Genomic DNA, 16975 nt, shown 5'->3' with positions numbered 1-16975 from the left:
TGGGCTGACGTTGCGTGCAACCCTTTTGTTTGTTTCAGGATCATGTGGCTGTTACGGGACTGTATGTTTGTTCCGGGACTAAGTGTTTGTTCCGGGACTTGGCACTTATTTTGAAGAGATACAGTTACTTCGAGAGAGTGTGATGAATCCTTCTATAGTGTGACGGATGAATATTACTCTTGTTTAGGTAAAAGGATTTTACCTGATGTTTGTTTCAAGTGCTTCTTCACGGTATTCTCTTGACCATGTAAGATTGCACTGGTTCATAAGTGATTGTGTGGAGATTATCGGGTGCCCAATGTACTTGGTTCAGTAGGCCTTTATTTGGTAATATGGTTCATAGTTTCCCAATGTTTTGTACCCGGATAAGTGGTTTAGGTCCGAGTAGGATGGGCTTTATGTGACGTCACTGTCAGGCTTTGTCCGGGACCCGTCTTCCTGGGTGTGTATAAATAACCTCCTGGTCTGCTTACTGGAGTGGAGCCGGGAAGAGGTTCTTTGACCGGGACGGTTCACGCCGGTTATGTTCTAGGCGGAATGTTGTTAATAATGTGCCTTTTTGATACGGACCTTTATACGTATCATCAAGTCCCCCTAGTTTGGTGATGGTAACCAGAACGGATGCCTTTATCAAACTTCAAAAATGAACCCACGTTGCTGATTGGATGTGTATTAAATGCTTGGCAGTTTGAAAAGACAGTTTCTGTAGACACGCCCCCCTTTTGTGTTTTTTTCCATTTTTTAACTTTTTAAAACGGTGTTCGAGGAACAACTTTTTACAATTTTAATCATTACTGTTTTAAGGATCCATCTCTAATCTTGACCGCTGGATCGAATTCCTTTAAACCTATAAATAGCCATCTTTCTCGTTCTTCTCAATTTTTACAACTTTCGTATCTGCAAACTGTGACGACCCAGAAATTTCCGACCAAATTTAAACTTTGATCTTTATATGTTTCAGACACGATAAGCAAAGTTTGTTAAGTTAAATCTTAAGAATTTTAAACTATGTCATACATCCATTTAACCTCGACCAATTCTCGATGATTCACGAACCATTAAATGAACATATATGATTAAGTATGTATATGTGTATATATATTATAACTTGAAAATGTCAACAAAATAGTTAAACGAATAATACTTTACATGAACGTACTTTGTTTCAATACAAGTTATTATAGTTATCAACAAGATTAAAAGATAATATCAAATGATTGATTAATCAGATACATTGAATTATGATTACGAGTCCATGTTATGAGGTCCACATTGATTTGAGAAATCTTTCCATTTTAACGATATTCGGAAAATGATAAAGTAATTTGTATGTAAGAACAAAGGTGTCTATTATCGAAAATTAGACAAAAGTTAGTGGAAGACTAAATTACATAATAATTGATTTAGTTCAAAATGCTTTACGATATAATAGAATTCGATTATTTAAGATGTCTTTGATTAAATAACGTAAGATGGAATATTGGTTGTAGATAACTTACAACGTGTATTTAAAACGTGTTTACAAATATTGAAGATACATATATAGATTCAAATTAAGTAACACTTGATTGATAATTAGATATGTCATCTAGGACGTTTGATAAACGTAGGCGCATAGATGGAGTACGCCAAAACAAGTTTTAAAGTATAAACGACAAGTATTATTTTATTTTCTAAATAAAATTTAAAACGCACTTTGAAATATAATTGATTTTTAAAGACTAAATATTATATTATTAAATAAATGTTTCAAACATATATATTAAAAATTCTCTCTCTCTCTCTCTATATATATATATATATATATATATATATATATATATATATATATATATATATATATATATATATATATATATATATATATATATATATATATATATATATATATATATATATATATATATATATATATTTTAACTTAGTCATAAAACGTCTCGAATTAAAATAATATATTTTGATAAACAACGAACCCCTGATTTATAGAAGCAAATGACCACAACACTCAAAAATATAAGTTACATTTCTTATAATATGATTCATTGACATTTAAGTCTAATTTTTGTAAAAGGTACACGTCGCGTAACGTAAAAGGCTAGTTTTCTAAACGTACGAAAGTGCGCTTGAAAAACCGAAAGTGGTACATGAGTCGTGAGACCACGACCGCGTCATTTTTGTAAAAATTATATTTTTACCATGATCGTAAATATAATATAATATTTAATTAATTCTAAAGATTAAATATAATAAATATTAAATAACATATAAAAGTTATGTATGTGTAATATAAACGTGAGTGTCGGCAGGAGAAAAGAGAAAAGAAGTGCATATGAGCTGTATTACTAACTCATGCAATCGCATGACTATTTGGGACACGACCAATCTATAAAATCCAATTCATTTCACTCGGATTACACACACATATATCTTATTACTCCGTATACATTTATATTTATATTATTATTATTAATATTAATATTAATATTAAGATTGTTATTAATCTTAACTAGTAATATTAAGGTTATTATTCTTAGTGTTATACATAAAATACTACGACGAGGTTCTGCTCGCGTGTTTTCTAAAACGGTTTTTATGAGCGGGATAGAGCTAAGGAAATTATGGGTTATAGCTATTGAGGTTATTATGGATCATGGGTATGCTCATGAGGTCAATCTAGTATTTATCATCTTCGTCGCGTCTACGTACCTTTCCTGCAATATTGAATCTCAATATTGATACGTGAGCACTCATAACTTAACTTATATATATTAATAGTGTATCCCTAACTAGTGCTCGAGTATTTAGGATTATGCATGCTTGTACTTTTGATATTACCCTTAGTTAGGTTATATTGAATCTCGAATTAGTTACACCTACGGTTGAGATAAGGTATAAGATATGCATATCATTGGAAAGCTAGCGGAAAATTAAGAACTTTTCCTTTAGATGTCGAATAGTTTCGATGAACGGATTAGAAGTTATAGCCAATTGAATTTTTGATATTATTATTAAAAATGATTATTATTATCGTCGTTATTATCGTCGTTCTTGTTTTTATCAAATTACTATTATTATGATTATTATTATGATTATTATTATTATTATTATTATTATTATTATTATTATTATTATTATTATTATTATTATTATTATTATTATTATTATTATTATTATTATTATTATTATTATTATTAGTACCATTATCAATAAAAAGTATTATCATTAAAAAAAATTGTTATTTTTATTATTATTACTAACGTTATTATCGTTAAAGTTATAATTAAGTATTATCACTAATATTATTATAATATTTATTATCATTAGGATTATTACAATTAAAAACTAATAATAGTAACACCTAATTATTATGATTACTATTATTATCATTAATATGAACATGATATAAAAGACGATTAAAAACTATTAAACGAATTAATTAGGAAATAATGAGTATAAGTATCATGATGAAATTAAAATATTGTAAGATATTGATTTAGATAAAAATTAGCGTTCTTATTATTTTTATCATTTTATTATTATTAAAAGTATTATTAATATTTTTACTAAAAATATCATTTATAATAGAAATGTCATTATTATTATAAAATATCATTAATATTACCATTTTTAAATAAAATTATTATTTTAAAGTTAATATTAAAAAGTATCATAAATATTAAAGTTATCATAATCAGAATTATCGTTTTATCATAATATCACGTTTAGTAAATAAAAATATTGATATCTTTATTAATAGAATAATAAGAATTATTATTACAAAATAAATACAATTTTTACTTAATATTATTATCAATGATATTTTACCAAATAAATATGTAACACAAAGATATTTTATTACGTATAATATAATTACCTTATTAAAACCTATCATAATATTTTTATGATATTAAATGAACTTTATAAATTTTATTATTTAAGATATATAAAAGTATATTATTATATAAAATTTTATTTATTAATAAATCAATTATATTATTTACTCTAATAAATCTTTTAAAAATATTTAAAAATATAAAACGACAATATTTAAACTATATAATAATCATGTATAAATTTTGGAAATCATTTGAGTTAAATTGACTTTTAGTGACTTTTGCATATTAGACTCGAGCATTAGGATTGTGGTACACTATGACATAACCTAAATTGTTAGACAAATTTTAACCAACATATAAATATATATAATTAATATAGGTTCGTGAATCCAAGGCCAATCCTACACTTGTTCAATGATGTTATATGTATTTTTACTACAAAATACAGTATGGTGAGTTTCATTTGCCTTTTTACCCTTTATATTTTTGGGCTGAGAATACATGCGCAATTTTTATAACTGCTTTACGAAATAGACACAAGTAATCGAAACTGCATTCTATGATAGAATTATCTGGGATTGGGATTGGTTATTATGACACGTATTATCACCGGTTTATTTGGTTAGAGCGAATGAGCTCCCGAGCCGGATGGATGGTTTATTACTTATGATATTTTGGCACCGGTTGTCCTATATTTTATATACATGTGTTCAGTCGTGGGGGAGTAAAGACCGGCACAGAGGTTCTATATTTTGAAGGCACATGTATTCAACCGTGGGGTGTAAGACCGGCACAGATGGTTACTATTATATTTTGAATCTCCACCAGGTGTTCTTCATATGAATGATATTTTTGTACAGTTGGAATGGGACTTCTGTACATTGTATTATAATATTTAAAATCTTGTGGTCTATTAAAATGATGGAAATGAATGATTTAGATAAACTAATGAACTCACCAACCTTTTGGTTGACACTTTTAAGCATGTTTATTCTCAGGTTTGAAAGAAATCTTCCATTGTGCATTAACTCATATTAAGGATATTACTTGGAGTCCTTCATGACATATTTCAAAAGACGTTACATTCGAGTCCTTGAAGTTCATTAGAGATTATTAATAAGTAAATGACAGTTTAGGTCATTTATAGTTTGGATATTATGAAATGGTATGCACACCTGTCAACCTTCGATGAAATGAAAGTTTGTATTTTAAAAACGAATGCAATGTTTGTAAAATGTATCATATAGAGGTCAAATACCTCGCAATGTAACCAACTATTGCGATTCATTTGTATTCGATATGGACTTCGTCCGGATGGATTAGAAAGGGTCCTTTCAGTTGGTATCAGAGCGGTGGTCTTAGCGAACCAGGTCTACATTAGTGTGTCTAACTGATAAGTCGTTAGGATGCATTAGTGAGTCTGGAATTCGACCGTGTCTGCATGTCAAATGTTTTGCTTATCATTTTGTGTCGAAAATCATCTACTTACCATCCTTAGGAAACTATCTGCTTATCATTCTTAGTCTAGACACGTCTTGCTGCATTAATTGCATGACTAGTGTATAGACAAAATTCATATCTTAGCGTATCTGTTACTGTATACTTTGCCTGAAGTACTCCGTAAATTCCTCCGTGATTTACGAAATCTTCTGTTCTATATATATGGATATTCTATGTAATTAGAATACCATTCAATATTCGAAAATCAATTCATATCGAAAAATCCTTTATTCAATCGTACGAAATGGAATTCGTCATTAGTTCAAGTTCCTCAGATTCCGAAATGGAATCCCACTCAAGCTCTGAAAGTAGCGTGACCGGAATGGATAAACCAATCAGTCATCACCTATTCTGGATGAATTGGGGATGGATTCGTAGCCTCCTCAATCATTGGAGACAAGAGGAAGGCGATCCTTTCCATTCACCACATTGCCCTCTTGGAGAAGAACCTGAAGCACTTACCGGCGAACCAGTCCGAAACACCATTTTCTCTCTCATTTCCAGAGTATCTCGTCACGATTATATACTACATCAAATTTTAGATTTTATTTATCCATTCGTTCGAACCAACAATCATCTCGGTGTAATAGAAGAAGTCAACGAGCTTCGCGCTCGGGTAGTGGCTTTAGAGAACATGGTGCAAAGGTTACAAACACCAGCAACAGCATCAGCAGCATAACCAGTACCACCATCATCAACACCAACAGTACCATTACCACCCCCAACCACAACCGCGTCATAAACCTGAACTTCACAATCTGTTCCACGAGCATCAACGTCATAAGATCTATAGATAACAAGGAAGACCAACAGCAACAAACGACGAAGTTTTGATTCATAACTTAATTGGAAAAGCATTCTGCAGCGATTATATGATCTCTAAAGTCTTAGAGATTATCCATTCTAGCCCTAACCATAAATCAAATGAGTGAACCAAAATGATAGAAGGAAGAGTAGAAACCCTGACAAGAAGGATGCATGATTTTCAAGCTAGATTTGCTTTACCAACAACATCAACAGTACCGGCACAGTCAGTGCCATCAGCATCGTCAGAATCAGCAGCACCTATGACATCACAAGCTCAGCTAGTTCAAGAATCACTGTGGACATTGTTATGAATCAACAACGAGTATGTTATATCAACGAGTTATGAAGAATTAACTCCTTTCCACTGAAGGATTTATATGTATAACTTATATCTTATATATATATAAATCTTTAAATCAAAACAAATCTTTCCATACTAAGCTATCGTGTGTGAATCTTAACTACTCGGTTAATTCATATTACTAATATGCAATGATGTGCATCCTTCACGACTTAACCATCGTTAGTTACAATCTCTGTTTTAATTCAATGAATTCCAGTTCATAATATATCAAGTGTATTATTCAAATATATATTTGATTTTGCACTTTCATCATCGATGTACTTGAAATTTTTCCGATAACATCATTCGTACCTTGTGAAATTCACAAGAATTTCACGAACGCCAATATCATGCAAAGTATTGATTCATAATTTCAATTACATTGAAGAAATACTAAATTGGTAGGGATTATTCAAATCTAAATTCAACCAAAAATCGAATGAGTTTATTTTAGTATTAACTCATTAAAATCTATATTACATCTGAAGAAAATATACACATAAATATTTTCATAAAGATTGTAATAAAATTCTTGTGTACAAAATATTAATTGTGAAATTTTTTTAACGGGTAGGTAATACCCGAGAGATATATATATGAATTCACAATTAAAATGTTACATTCTTTCGAATCTGATTCAGCAAATTATCCATTATACTCCCTATTTTCACAACGATATGCATTCTTTCGTAAGGATCAAAGCAACCATTCGCATCCAAATTAGATTACATATTTTGATTTTAACAAATCAAAATCCAAGTCGAGATATAACTGATATCATCATTCTTAGATTCCTATATCTTTCAAAGCTATAATTTGACTTCAAAACTGTGCTAGAACATCATATGTATATCAACGATTACAAACTGTGTTCAAACCCTCTGAAATTCCTGAAGATACTTCAAATAATGAGCAATTGAGATGATGATCCAACCACATATTACCCACAGTTATATACCTGAAAAACTCTCGAAACCAAAGTCATAGTTTAACATGTACCCACGGCATATCCTTTGGCATTTATTAGCAAAAATAACCTTATGATTTCTTTTCAAAATAGCAAATTTTGTCACAGCTCCAACAAGTCAACTTCAATTTTTCGGTCAGACTAACCTTATTATAACCTTGTGATATACGTTATCGTTACCGGGGAACCATTTATGTTCCACCACATTATCAGCAAATGTACCAACAACTTCATTATCCTCTAACTTCAGTCTCTCCGAAAAGTCATTATATTTATTTATTAAAACCCTATCATATACTCATCCACGTCTTGTAACAAGAATTGCCACACCAATTACCGGGAATCAACAATCAGTATTTTGAAATCTCGCAGCGTTCTACTTCAACAGTTATATATACACATATAACGTCTACCTTCAAGACTTGCAGATTGCGAATGTGAAGTTTCTGAAAAACACCCCAAATCTACGAATCAGATCTCCGAATTTTGGAAAAGCTGAATGAAACAGCAGAAACTGTTGACAATAGTAACAGTAAAAAGTTTGATGATAAAGAATAGTGTGTTGGTAGAGCTCAGAAAAAGAGAAGAATTGGAACTGGAAAACGAATTGAGCCAAGTATGAAGAAGGCTGTAGACAAATCACAAAGACGGAACCTACCTTCAAAGAATCCAAATGATTCAGTGTTTGCTGAAGTTATGATCGAATACCTTGCCCCTGACTCTATACCCTTGTGGATGATATTCTTCATCATCCTCTGATCTTAGATATTGTAAGATATCATCATATCTTTCATTATAAATATCCTCCATATTTCTGAAGATATTTTCATAGCCATTCTTATCTGAAATCATTTATCTCTTCGCGTTATCTGTGTTACATTATAAAAGAAACTATTTTAGTTTCTAAATCCTGAAACTTTCGAGTTTAAAATAGGAATATTTTTGAAGTAGTGTTGGAAGCTGATGCATGAGTTAGTATAATATAATGACACTTGATCAACGTCATTATATTACAGTAATTCATGCTGAGTTTCTAAATGGAATGTGATGATTCACATATCCTAACGTCATCAGGTGCCATGTAACACGACTCTTATATTCTATTTAACCTCTATCATATCAAGAAAAAAAAATATTTTCTTGATGATTCGGTCTTTTCCAGGGTATTCTGGTAATTTAACAAATCGAGATCGTGCCATTACCATTCCCTTCTTAGAACATTAACAAATGTTCATTCTGAAACTTATATCTGAGAATTCTGGACCATTACAAGAGATACTTAATCGTAAGAAGAAGAAACGGAGGGACAAGGTTCCGAAACAGAAATTAGAGTATAAATCGCAGCAAATAGGGGGGAGTGTTAACTGTGGATGACAGTGATTATAGGAGACAGGAATAGGGACATTGAAATATAAGGGAGAATATAAAGCCCGATAACAACACATAAATTACAAACCGTGTATATCAATGTTTATCGCAACATAAAGACACGGGAGAATTATAAGTACTATAACTCCAAAGGCAAAGTAGAAGTAAGCAGATTCCTCTGATGGAAGTTGGAAAAGGAGAACAATTGTTGCGATAGTAAGGATAAGGACAAGGATTAGAACTGGATTAAGCATTTTCATAATCTTTTGAATTTAGGAATTGAGTATAGGAATGATAAAAATAATGGAAGGTGTAAGTTAAAAGGAAACGAAGGAGGTAGATTTATGGTAACATACCCGACGAAGAAATCAAGATGTATTATCGCATTAAATTGAAGCGGATCCTAATTTCTGTAATCGCCGAAAAATCAAATCTTGTGTAGATTACAAAGATTTTCTTTAATTCAAAGATCAATCGGGATGACGTCAAAAGATAAGGCAAATCTCTATTATCTCATTTCATTCTTTTACGATAGCTTCATTCATACGCTTCAAGAAATTAAATTATTCTATCCGTATTTCTAAATCATGAATAAAACTCTATGTATCAGCTTATAATCGTCATAATAACATTCTCATTGTTAACCATGACGACCTCTATCAAATTTCGGGGATGAAATTTCTTTAACGGGTAGGTACTGTGACGACCCGGAAATTTCTGACCAAATTTAAACTTTGATCTTTATATGTTTCCGACACGATAAGCAAAGTTTGTTAAGTTAAATCTTAAGAATTTTAAACTATGTTCATACATCCATTTAACCTCGACCAATTCTTGATGATTCACGAACCATTAAATGAACATATATGATTAAGTATGTATATGTGTATATATATTATAACTTGAAAATGTCAACAAAATAGTTAAACGAATAATACTTTACATGAACGTACTTTGTTTCAATACAAGTTATTATAGTTATCAACAAGATTAAAAGATAATATCAAATGATTGATTAATCAGATACATTGAATTATGATTACGAGTCCCTGTTATGAGGCCCACATTGATTTGAGAAATCTTTCCATTTTAATGATATTCGGAAAATGATAAAGTAATTTGTATGTAAGAACAAAGGTGTCTATTATCGAAAATTAGACAAAAGTTAGTGGAAGACTAAATTACATAATAATTGATTTAGTTCAAAGTGCTTTACGATATAATAGAATTCGATTATTTAAGATGTCTTTGATTAAATAACGTAAGATGGAATATTGGTTGTAGATAACTTACAACGTGTATTTAAAACGTGTTTACAAATATTGAAGATACATATATAGATTCAAATTAAGTAACACTTGATTGATAATTAGATATTTCATCTAGGACGTTTGATAAACGTAGGCACATAGATGGAGTACGCCAAAACAAGTTTTAAAGTATAAACGACAAGTACTATTTTATTTTCTAAATAAAATTTAAAACGCACTTTGAAATATAATTGATTTTTAAAGACTAAATATTATATTATTAAATAAATGTTTCAAACATATATATTAAAAATTCTAAATATATATATATATATATATATATATATATATATATATATATATATATATATATATATATATATATATATATATATATATATATATATATATATATATATATATATATTTTAACTTAGTCATAAAACATCTCGAATTAAAATAATATATTTTGATAAACAACGAACCCCTGATTTATAGAAGCAAATGACCACAACACTCAAAAATATAAGTTACATTTCTTATAATATGATTCATTGACATTTAAGTCTAATTTTTGTAAAAGGTACACGTCGCGTAACTTAAAAGGCTAGTTTTCTAAACGTACGAAAGTGCGCTCGAAAAACCGAAAGTGGTACATGAGTCATGAGACCACGACCGCGTCATTTTTGTAAAAATTATATTTTTACCATGATCGTAAATATAATATAATATTTAATTAATTCTAAAGATTAAATATAATAAATATTAAATAACATATAAAAGTTATGTATGTGTAATATAAACGTGAGTGTCGGCAGGAGAAAAGAGAAAAGAAGTGCATATGAGCTGTATTACTAACTCATGCAATCGCATGACTATTTGGGACACGACCAATCTATAAAATCCAATTCATTTCACTCGGATTACACACACATATATCTTATTACTCCGTATACATTTATATTTATATTATTATTATTAATAGTAATATTAATATTAATATTAAGATTGTTATTAATCTTAACTAGTAATATTAAGGTTATTATTCTTAGTGTTATACATAAAATACTACGACGAGGTTCTGCTCGCGTGTTTTCTAAAACGGTTTTTATGAGCGGGATAGAGCTAAGGAAATTATGGGTTATAGCTATGGAGGTTATTATGGATCATGGGTATGCTCATGAGGTCAATCTAGTATTTATCATCTTCGTCGCGTCTACGTACCTTTCCTGCAATATTGAATCTCAATATTGATACGTGAGCACTCATAACTTAACTTATATATATTAATAGTGTATCCCTAACTAGTGCTCGAGTATTTAGGATTATGCATGCTTGTACTTTTGATATTACCCTTAGTTAGGTTATATTGAATCTCGAATTAGTTACACATACGGTTGAGATAAGGTATAAGATATGCATATCATTGGAAAGCTAGCGGAAAATTAAGAACTTTTCCTTTAGATGTCGAATAGTTTCGATGAACGGATTAGAAAGGGTCCTTTCACAAACGCTTCTGCTTCTATTAACAAACAGTTTTTTATGAAAAAAGGTAACTCTTTTTCCTTTTCTTCTTCTTCTTTTTCCGTGTTAGCGTGTATTGTTGTATTTGTGTATTTATATGGCGGATCAGTCTTCCACGTCTACTAGCGTAAACGTCGCTGAATCGTCTTCTAGGGCTTTTGTAAATATTGACGATATCATGAGTCGAGTGTGCGATGAGTACCTCAATGAATTAGTAGATAAGTACCCTTTTTTAGCCAATTATATCTTGGCGGTTCCTGATGCCAACCATCGTGCACATAAACCTCCACCAGACATATTTACCATGTATAGTGCAACCATTATGGTGGGCAACTTCCAGTTGCCCTATTCCGAATTTATGTTTCAATTCTTTACTTACTACAAAATAGCACCTGCCCAACTGCATCCTCATGCATACCAGAAATTGGTAATGTGGGAGATGGATCTGAATTATTACCAAATTCTCCCAATCGTTCATATGTTCCGGTATTGTTTTACCGTATCAAGGTCTGAGGTAGGTTAGTTTTCCATCAAGCGAAGGGATTTTTTAACTTTACCGGTGACATGGATACTTCTTTGAAGGAATGGCGAGAGTCATTCTTTTTTATTGGTCGCTAAGAGTTACCAGAATGATTTGTTGGCCTGTGTGAGTGGGCGGTCAAGGTAAAGAAGGGGGGCTAATAAGGCCCCAAGCTGAAAGATGCCGAGAAAGCGTGCATCTCAGCCATTCAAGGTTTCAGATTTCCCCAACGACCGTACTCGGAGGCCATACTTGTGTTTGGAGGAGTGAGCCATCAGTGGACGGATGTAAGTGTCAAGCCTGTCATCCGTTATGATGGAGAATGTGGAGATTGATCCTAGCCAATGTTTATGCCTCTTTGTTTGTTGTTGTTGTGCTAACCATGTCTATTTGTTTGTGACTGTGATGGAGTTCAGGAATGTTATGGATTTTGGCGATCTCGACGACTTGCAGTTTAAGAATGTTCCTGTGAATTCGGAAGGTGAGCCGGATGTCGCTCCCCAAGACATAGAGAAAAATACCGGAGATGGGACCGACTTGGTCCTCCCTCCACTGACTGCCACTGAAGAGCAGCCGGTTATCAAGAGGAAGATCAAGGAGCTTCCTCAGCTACGATCTAAGAAGGCCAAAGGTAATTTACACATTCTGGCATATTTATCTTGATCTTATTATGACATGTATTGTGTACTAATAATTTTGCAATGTTTTCAGGCCTTGTGGGCACCTCTACTGACGGTGGTGCTCCCTCGACAGAGTCCATCCTTGTGGAGGATGAGGAGGAGGGTGGGCAGTATATGCTGGAGAGCTTTGATGATGCTACTTATGACGTCCCTATCGGGGATGACATCATCCGAGCTTTCTCCCAGCTGGACATTGACTATGACTGAAAGGACCCGTGCATATACATTATAAACGATTCACAATAGTTGATTACATTGCGAGGTATTTGACCTCTATATGATACATTATACAAACATTGCATTCGTTTTTAGAAGACAATCTTTCTTTACATCGAAAATTGACAGGCATGCATACCATTTCATAATATCCACTAACCAACTATAAATTGATTTAATAATAATCTTTGATGAACTCAATGACTCGAATGCAACGTTCTTCGAAATATGCTATGAAAGACTCCAAGTAATATCTTTAAAATGAGCAAATGCACAGCGGAGGATGTATATTGTTGTGAAAGTAGGGAGTATAATGGATGATTTTGAATGAGTATGGTTGTTTTGATTTCTATAAAAGAATGTATGTTGTTGTGAAAGTAGGGAGTATAATGGATGATTTGCTAAATCAGATTCGAAGAATGTAACATATTATTTGTGAATTTATATATCTCTCGGGTATTACCTACCCGTTAAAAAAATTTCACAATTAATATTTTGTACAAAAGAATTTTATTACAGTCTTTATAAAAATATATATATATATATGTATATTTTCTTCAGATGTAACATAGATTTAATGAGTTAATGTTAAATTAAACTCATTTGATTTATGGTTGAAACTAGAATTGAATAATCCCTAAAGGGTTTAAAAAGTACATAACTTTTACGCAGTATTTCTTTAATGACATTGAAATTATGAATCAATACTTCGTTATTTGTTGATGTATGATGTTCGGTTCGTGGAATTCTTGTGAATTTCGCAAAGTACGAATGATGTTATCTGAAAAGTTTCGGGTACATCGATGATGAAAGTGTAAAATCAAATATATACTTGATTTATTATGAATTGGAATTTGTTGAATTGCGACAGAGATTGTAGTTAACGCTGGTTAAGTTACGACCGAAGGACGTACATTATTGCATATTTGTAATATGAATTAACCGAGTAGTTAAGATTCACACACAATAGCTTAGCACGGAAAGATTTATTTCAATATATATATATATATATATATATATATATATATATATATATATATATATATATATATATATATATATATATATATATATATATATGTATATATATGTATATATATATATATATATATATATATATATATATATATATATATATATATAATATACATATAATTTCTTTAGAGGGAATGAGTTAATTCTTCATAACTCGTTGATACAATATATATATATATATATATATATATATATATATATATATATATATATATATATATATATATATATATATATATATATATATATATATATATATATATATATAATATACATATAATTTCTTCAGAGGGAATGAGTTAATTCTTCATAACTCGTTGATACAATATACACGTTATTGATTCGTAATGATGTCCACAGTGATTCTTGAACTGATGGAGTTTGTGATGTTATCAGTGTTGTTGATTCGGATGTTGACTGTACTGACGATGCTGGTAACGCTGACGGTACTGTTGATGCTGTTGGTAAAGCAAGTTTAGCTTGTTAATCACACACCATTTTTGTCAGGGTTTCTACTCTTCCTTCTATCATTTTGGTTCGCTTAACTGATTTATGGTTAGGGCTAGATTAGATAATCTCTAAGACTTTAGAGATTACATAATCGCCGCAGAATGTTTCTCCAATGAAGTTATGAATTAATACTTCGTCAGTTATTGTTGTTAGTACTCCTTGGTATCTATGGTGCGTATGACGTTGATGCTCGTGGGACAGATTGTGAAGTTGAGGTTTACGACGCCGTTGTAGTTGGAGGTGGTAATGGTACTATTGGCGTTGATGATGGTGGTACTGGTTATGCTGCTGATGCTGCTGCTGGTGTTTGTAATCTCTGCACCATATTCTCCAAAGCAACTACCCGAGCGCGAAGCTCGTTGACTTCTTCTATTACACCGGGGTGATTGTCGGTTCGGACGAGCGGATAAATAAAATCTAAAATTTGATGTAATATATAATCGTGACGAGATACTCTAGAAATGAGCGAGAACATGGTATTTCGGACAGGTTCACCGATAAGTGCTTCAGGTTCTTCGTCAAGAGGGAAATGTGGTGGATGGAAGGGATCACCTTCTTCTTGTCTCCAATGATTGAGGAGGCTACGAACCCATCCCCAATTCATCCATAATAGGTGATGACTGATTGGTTGGTCTATTCCGGTCACACTGCTTTCGGAACTTGAATGGGATTCCATTTCGGAATCTGAGTGACTTGAACTGATGACGAATTCCATTTCGTACGATTGGATAAAGGATTTTTTTTTTTCGATATGAAATGATTTTGGCTAACGGATGGTATTCTAATTACATAGAATATATATATATATATATATATATATATATATATATATATATATAGATCAAAAGATTTCGTAGATTACGGAGGACTTTGCGGGATTTGTCAGGCAAAGTTTAAAGTAACATATACGATAAGATATGATTAAGCAGGTATGCTAAGATATGAATTTTTATCTATACACTATTCATGAAATCAATGCAGCAAGACGTGTCTTAGACTAAAAATGATAAGCAGGTAATTTCCTGAGGATGATAAGTAGTTAATTTTCTACACAAAATGATAAGCAAAACTTTTGACATGCAGACACGGTCGAAGTCCAGACTCACTAATGCATCCTATCGACTTATCAGTTAGACACACTAATGCAGACCTGTGAAATGTCCCGTTCTTATTGGTTAAAAACGTTCCATATTAATTGATTTCGTTGCGAGGTTTTGACCTCTATATGAGACGTTTTTCAAAGACTGCATTCATTTTTAAACAAACCATAACCTTTATTTCATCAATAAAGGTTTAAAAAGCTTTACGTAGATTATCAAATAATGATAATCTAAAATATCCTGTTTACACACGACCATTACATAATGGTTTACAATACAAATATGTTACAACAAAATAAGTTCCTTGAATGCAGTTTTTACACAATATCATACAAGCATGGACTCCAAATCTTGTCCTTATTTAAGTATGCGACAGCGGAAGCTCTTAATAATCACCTGAGAATAAACATGCTTAAAACGTCAACAAAAATGTTGGTGAGTTATAGGTTTAACCTATATATATCAAATCGTAACAATAGACCACAAGATTTCATATTTCAATACACATCCCATACATAGAGATAAAAATCATTCATATGGTGAACACCTGGTAACCGACAATAACAAGATGCATATATAAGAATATCCCCATCATTCCGGGACACCCTTCGGATATGATATAAATTTCGAAGTACTAAAGCATCCGGTACTTTGGATGGGGTTTGTTAGGCCCAATAGATCTATCTTTAGGATTCGCGTCAATTAGGGTGTCTGTTCCCTAATTCTTAGATTACCAGACTTAATAAAAAGGGGCATATTCGATTTCGATAATTCAACCATAGAATGTAGTTTCACGTACTTGTGTCTATTTTGTAAATCATTTATAAAACCTGCATGTATTCTCATCCCAAAAATATTAGATTTTAAAAGTGGGACTATAACTCACTTTCACAGATTTTTACTTCGTCGGGAAGTAAGACTTGGCCACTGGTTGATTCACGAACCTATAACAATATATACATATATATCAAAGTATGTTCAAAATATATTTACAACACTTTTAATATATTTTGATGTTTTAAGTTTATTAAGTCAGCTGTCCTCGTTAGTAACCTACAACTAGTTGTCCACAGTTAGATGTACAGAAATAAATCGATAAATATTATCTTGAATCAATCCACGACCCAGTGTATACGTATCTCAGTATTGATCACAACTCAAACTATATATATTTTGGAATCAACCTCAACCCTGTATAGCTAACTCCAACATTCACATATAGAGTGTCTATGGTTGTTCCGAAATATATATAGATGTGTCGACATGATAGGTCGAAACATTGTATACGTGTCTATGGTATCTCAAGATTACATAATATA

This window comes from Rutidosis leptorrhynchoides, chromosome 4, assembly GCF_046630445.1.
Source record: "Rutidosis leptorrhynchoides isolate AG116_Rl617_1_P2 chromosome 4, CSIRO_AGI_Rlap_v1, whole genome shotgun sequence".
Lineage (NCBI taxonomy): Eukaryota > Viridiplantae > Streptophyta > Magnoliopsida > Asterales > Asteraceae > Rutidosis > Rutidosis leptorrhynchoides.
The sequence above is the reverse complement of the archived record's forward strand: the minus strand, read 5'-3'. Positions refer to the sequence as shown.